Source organism: Pongo abelii, chromosome 4, assembly GCF_028885655.2.
Source record: "Pongo abelii isolate AG06213 chromosome 4, NHGRI_mPonAbe1-v2.0_pri, whole genome shotgun sequence".
Classification (NCBI taxonomy): domain Eukaryota; kingdom Metazoa; phylum Chordata; class Mammalia; order Primates; family Hominidae; genus Pongo; species Pongo abelii.
Genome location: NC_071989.2, coordinates 179193537 through 179199541, shown reverse-complemented (window position 1 = coordinate 179199541; position 6005 = coordinate 179193537).

Genomic DNA, 6005 nt, shown 5'->3' with positions numbered 1-6005 from the left:
GTCAGATTTCTTTATTTTTCCTTTTCCTTTCAATATTTGCTCTCTCTCCTCTCCAGTCTCTCTTTGTCTCTGTCTAACTCTCTCTCTTTGTCTCTTTCTATCTCTCTGTCTTGCTCTCTTCGCTCTTTCTCTTTGTCTTCTGTCTCTGTTTTCTGGCTTAGGAATATCTTAGTAAATTAATACCTAGAATCTGGAGGAGCTATAGACCTCTCCTTTCTGCCTCCCCTCTGAAACTTTCCACTCTGAGCTTAGTGGCCGCCTGAGCCCAACCCAGGCTCAGTACCTCGATGAGTGCAGCACCATTATGTATCACTGTAATTTTCGCCAGCCTCAGAAACTCACAGCTAAGCCTCTCTCCTCATGGTCCTAAATGTAAATGAACATTATCCCTAGCTGGGAAGGCCAGAATCATAAATTTGCTGTGTTTCTGCAAAGCACAACTTTTTAACCAGAAAGATGTACACTCTTTATCTTCTCGGCTGGAGGCATAGAGAGATTTAAAAAGAAAAGAAAGAGAAAAGAGAACACAGGACCCACTGGGAAAGTGGGGATGAGGGGAGAGAGAGAATAAGCAGAAGGCAGGAGAGACAGAGGGTGATTGAAGGAAAAGAGGGGCTGCAGAGAGGCCCACAAGAGCCACAGCCATCTCTCTCATGCCATAGGTAAAAAATTTAACATTAGATTTTTCATTTCACAGACAGATAAACTGAGGATGCTAGGAGCTCAGCAGCAATACGAGGAGAAGCCAGGGTATTATCTAAAATTAAGAACAGCGCAGCCAGGGCAGGGAGAGAGGGAGTGTTGGAGCTCCCTAAGCTCCAGGAACTGAAAAACCACAGTCTGCCTCATCTTTCTCCCTGTCCGCGGAACTGAAATAGCCTCCAAAGCCAAACGGGTTGTTCTGCTGACTTAGCTTTGTGTGGCAAATGCATTTGAAGCTTCTGTAGCTTTCCAGAAAAATAGTGCATTTCCTAAGTAGTAAACACCATAGCTTGATTCATGTTATCAGTTTTGGGGTCCATCTACCCCATAAACCACACATGACTCCACTTTGCTGAAAGAGGAAAGATGGTGCAGTGATGCAGTAATATTAGCAGGAAACAGCCAGATAGGATCTAAATGGGGCAAGAGTGTTGATTTGAGGTTCAGGAGAAGCCTTGTGCCATTTTCCCAACCTCACCATATAAAGCATCGGTGAGGGCCAAAGATAAAAGCTGCTTCCGCCCAGAGCACATTCCCAGGGATCTCCTGGTACAGTCCACAGTACTGATGATCAAAGCAGTAACAGCAGGGTCTTTGCACCACCTAGGCCAACTGAGGATTCATAAGCTAAACGCGTTCAGCTTTGCTACCCTTGGAGAAATGCTGCATTTTCACTAAAGAGCATTTCCTCTTGCAGAGAGGAGAGCTCGGCCCCCTGCCGGGATAATCACAATAAAGTCTCAGTTGATAAAACGGCCAAGGAGCAGTGTCTCAGGTTTCTCTGGTTTGCAGGTTATCGAGCTCACTTGTGAGCTCCAATCCTTGTGAGTGGAAGCATCTTTCTGAGACGCTGCACCCTCTGCTTTCCACTGTACATTCACGGTGCTGGGCTTGGGGAAGCCAGGGACCAGGACTATGGACTGAGTGCTTCCCACACCCATCACCCCAGGACACATGCTGGAAGATGTTCTCTTTTCTAATAAACCATCTACTAAGAATATCCATTTGTTATGTTCTCTTTTCTCCTGAAAGTCAGGCGTGGGTGTCTACCTAATGTCCGGGTCCAGTACAGTGTCTTCTGTGTACTGAATGACAGTCGGAGTTTCTCTTCTTCCTGTGGTTTTGTGGGCAGTGTCGTTTTGTGCCGACCTGCTGTCTGGGACTGATGAGCGCTCACCCAGCCACCCTGAGACTCAGTGATGGACAGATGCACCCTGCTTCCTGAGATAGGTGCTGGGACCCACAGGGTGTTGAACAGACCCCTCTGGTCATGAAAATGGCCCTGTGGCAGCCTCCCAGTGACCTGTGTAAACCAAAAATAAAATTCTAAGTCCCCCAACCATCTGAATGGACCCCTCCCCTCAGCCAATGGCCTTCCAAAGTTAACCTGAAAAACTAGTGCAAACCGTGGTGGGAAGGGAGGGTCGAACGTGCCTCATTATTTCCTGCTCCCTTTTGGAACTCAGGCACAACTGACCAGCATTAACATTAAAACAGACCTTAGGACTGACAAAGCTGACTCTTTGTAGCAATAAGACATCAAATTCCAGCTATATACATGGCTGTAGTATAGCATCACATGACAGAGAGCAGGCCCTGAAAAAAAAATCAAAGTATTTTGCCCCAAATTATGTTTATTTGCTGAATCTCAAAATAGTCCTGCAAAACTGTCTCTTGTGGGGAAAATCTATCTTTCAAAGAGAATCCCCTTCCTTTTCGTGGTCCAGGAGATAATTAATTCTGGTAAGAAACATTTACAACCTATTCTCTCTGAAGCCTGCTACCTGGGGCTTCCTCTGCATAATGGGAACCCTGGTCTCCACAACCTCTCATCTTAACCCAGACATTCTCTTCTATTGATTCTAGGTCTTTAGATGATAATACAACTTTTTCAACCAATTGCCAGTCAGAAAATCTTTGAATGTATCTATGACTTGAAGCCCCTGCTTTGAGTTGTCTTGCCTTTCTGGACCAAACCAATGTACATTTTCTATGTATTGATTTATTTCTTATATCTCCCTAATATATATAAAACCAAACTGTAGCCTGACCACCTTGGGCAGGATCTCCTGAGGGCTGTGAGATGGGCTATTGGTCACTCATATTTGGCTCAGAATAAATCTCCAAGTATTTTATAGAGTTTGACTGTTTTTGTAGACACCAGGGACAGGAATTCCTGGCAGAGCAGACCCCTGGAGGCAGCACCCCTGCGGCTGTGCCTGCTTTCAAAAACCCATGGCTCTTCCTTCGTCCCCTCCTCTCTGTCTCTCTGTGACTTGAAGAAGGATGAAAGGTGGCATGCAGGTGGACCACAAGAGTGGGAAGCATCATTCCCACCCGAGAAAGGAAAGAGAACAGAAGACTCCTGATCAGAGCCTTCCTGAGGACTCATCTCCCCTATCCCCAGGGAGCTGAGAACCACCCCCAAGGATTTGGTGGGTCCCCTCCCCAACAGGCCCCTCCACCTCTGGTGAAAGAGCTCTGCCCACTTCTCTGCTTAGTCTGAGCTGATAGGAGGGAAAAGGAGAGCACTGTATGAGCCACAGGTCTCATTACCTCCCCTCATAGCCCAAGGTAAGGGAAGATGGCACAGGAGGGTAGCTTGCAGGGCTGGGGATGTGCCATGGGGTTCCCCTGGCTTCTCTCCCCAGAGGCTGAACCTCCTGGGGGAACATTTGAAAGCCTTAGAGACCAGCTATGGTGCCAAATACTAATGGCCTCAGTTTCCCTTCCTATTCCCCACCTTTGCATGAGTGTGAGTACTCACCCCCCCCCCCCCCCGTCAACTATGTGACCTTGGGAAGACCCCTCTGAAAGACCTCACACCATTCATGTCAGTCCTCCTTCCCCACCTCCCCACACCATCCACACACCACATGCATCAAGCCCCACAGACTTCAGTCCTCAGCATCCTCGCCGCTCCAGAGGGCTGAGAAAAGGAACCATGCTCTTCACGAGCCACCATACAGACGTGGGAATTCCCCTGAAGGTCAGAACCACAGCTCCTTCTCAGCATCTCCTTCTGGCCCCAGGAGTGGGAGGGCTCATCGTCCCAAACAAAACGGAATTGCCTGTGACTCATACCCCGCCCTGCCTATTGAGAAATCTACTTCCGGTGTTGGGGGTGTGGGGTGGTGCGGAACTGGAGCCAGGGAGGGTGTGTGTGTGTGTGTGGGTGTGTGTGTGTGTGTATGTGTGTGTGTTCCTCAGCTTCCTGGCTACTGAGCCTTCTCAAGACCAGAGCTCCCTGGCTTTTCAGAAAACCAGCTCTCAAATCATCTAGATCATCTTTCCCCCTTACTAGGTAGTCCAGTGTGACCCAAAGCCTATTTGGACATTTTTTTTTTTAAAGGAGAAGAAAAAAAGAACTAAGTGAAAACAGAAAATAATTCAGCCACGTGAAGCTGAATTATTATAGCTGCCCCATGTGAGTTGGGAAAGAGAAAGGTGCTTCCTAAAACATGTTAGACGAGGCACTCTGCGGCTTAGTCCCATCCTCCACTCCCCGAAGTCTGCAGCTCTCTCATCATCTTTGCTGCTTAAGTTTTGAGAGGGGCCCAGTGTGCTTTCTGCAAAGCCTGTGCCACTTGCTTCGAAATGTGGCTGTCTCTGGAGGGTTCTCACGAGTCCCACGCTGGATCCCGAGGGCACAGAACTGAAGCTGTTTCAGTTTTTGGTTTGCATGTTGTTACTGTCGCAAAAGGGAAATATCAACTTGGATATTAACAAAATGGAGAAGTGAGACCCACCCTGCGATTTTTGCCATTTTCTCATTTTGGTAGAACAAGAGCAAAGAACAAGGCGCCTTCTAATGGCATAACCTAACTTTTAAGGTAACAGCATCATTATTTGTATAAAGCAAGAAAAGAAGAGGAAATAATGTTTGTCAAAATCTATTATGTGTCAGACATTTTACCGAATTGCCTTAGTCAATCTTTCTCCCCTAAGCCCAACGACATAGGTACTTGTGTCCCCATTCCATGATGGGGAAATGGGGGCTAAGAAAGCTGCAGTGACTTGGTTAAGGTCATACGTGTAGAGATGAATGCTAGAGAAAGGGTTCAAAATCAGGTCTGGCTGTTGCTGAGTTTCCTGTATTTTCCAAGTTCTTACACTTTCCCTAACTTCCCTGCCTTCATCTCTGTCCTCTCCTCTGCTTACTCTGTTCTTTTCTGTTCCTCAAACGCACAAAGCTCATTCCCACATCAGGACTTTCTGTCTCTCTTTGTTTGGCTGCTTCCTTTCTTATCATTTGGGACTCATCACAAAGGCCACCTTCTTGTAAGGTGACCTGACCATTCCTTCTAAAATAATGCCCTCTGGGATATTGCTCTGTTAATTTACTTTACAGTACTTCTCACTCACCTACTTTGTTTATTTCCATAGTCTGTGACCCCCTACCCACCCCTCACTGACCCTGCAACAGACACTAGAATGTAGGGCTAGTGAGAGCAGAGGCCTCATCTTTCTTGTTCTTCTCTATATCCAAAGAGTCTGGAGAAATGGCTGGGACATTGAGGACATTCAGAAATATTTGTTGGATGGATAGGTGGGTGGGTAGATGGATGGATAAACAGGTGGGTGAGTAGACAGATGAGTGAGTGGGTAGATGGACAGGTGGATGGGTAGATGGATGAGTGGATGGATGGACAGATGGGTAGGTAAATAAATAAAATGGTAGATGGATGGACAGGTGGGTGGGTAGATGGATGAGTAGATGGTTAAATGGACATGTGGGTAGGTAGATGGATGAAAGAGTAGGTGGATGGATGGATGGGTGAGTAGGTAGATGGATTAGTGAGTAGATAGATGAATGGATGGATGGGTAGATGGATGGATGGATGAAGATGAATGAGTTGGTGAATATACGTATGTATGAATGGATGGTGTCTACTATATGTCAGGTTTCAGTGAGGATGTAGAGATGAATAAAATGATGTCTCTTTGATCCAAATGTTTGCTTTGAAATGAGGGAGACCTTCTGAATAGTCCAGTAGTTGCATCAAAGTATATTAGGTGTTCTGAGGGAATATCAGATCTCAAAAGCACATTTGGGATAGAAATGAGGAAGGGATCCATTTTTGCTGGTGCAGGGTGATCAGAAAATGCTCTATAAGGGAGATAGCACTGTATCTGATCCACGAAGGATAAGTGGTTATTATTCAGGTAATCAATGAATTTAAAAGCTTCCCTGCAGCCTAGGAAAAGGGAAAGAGGCTGAACACAGTCTTAGAGTCTAAAAACTGCAAGCTATTTGGTATGATGGGACAAGAGGTGTGAAAGATCTGGTCTTGATTGCTATT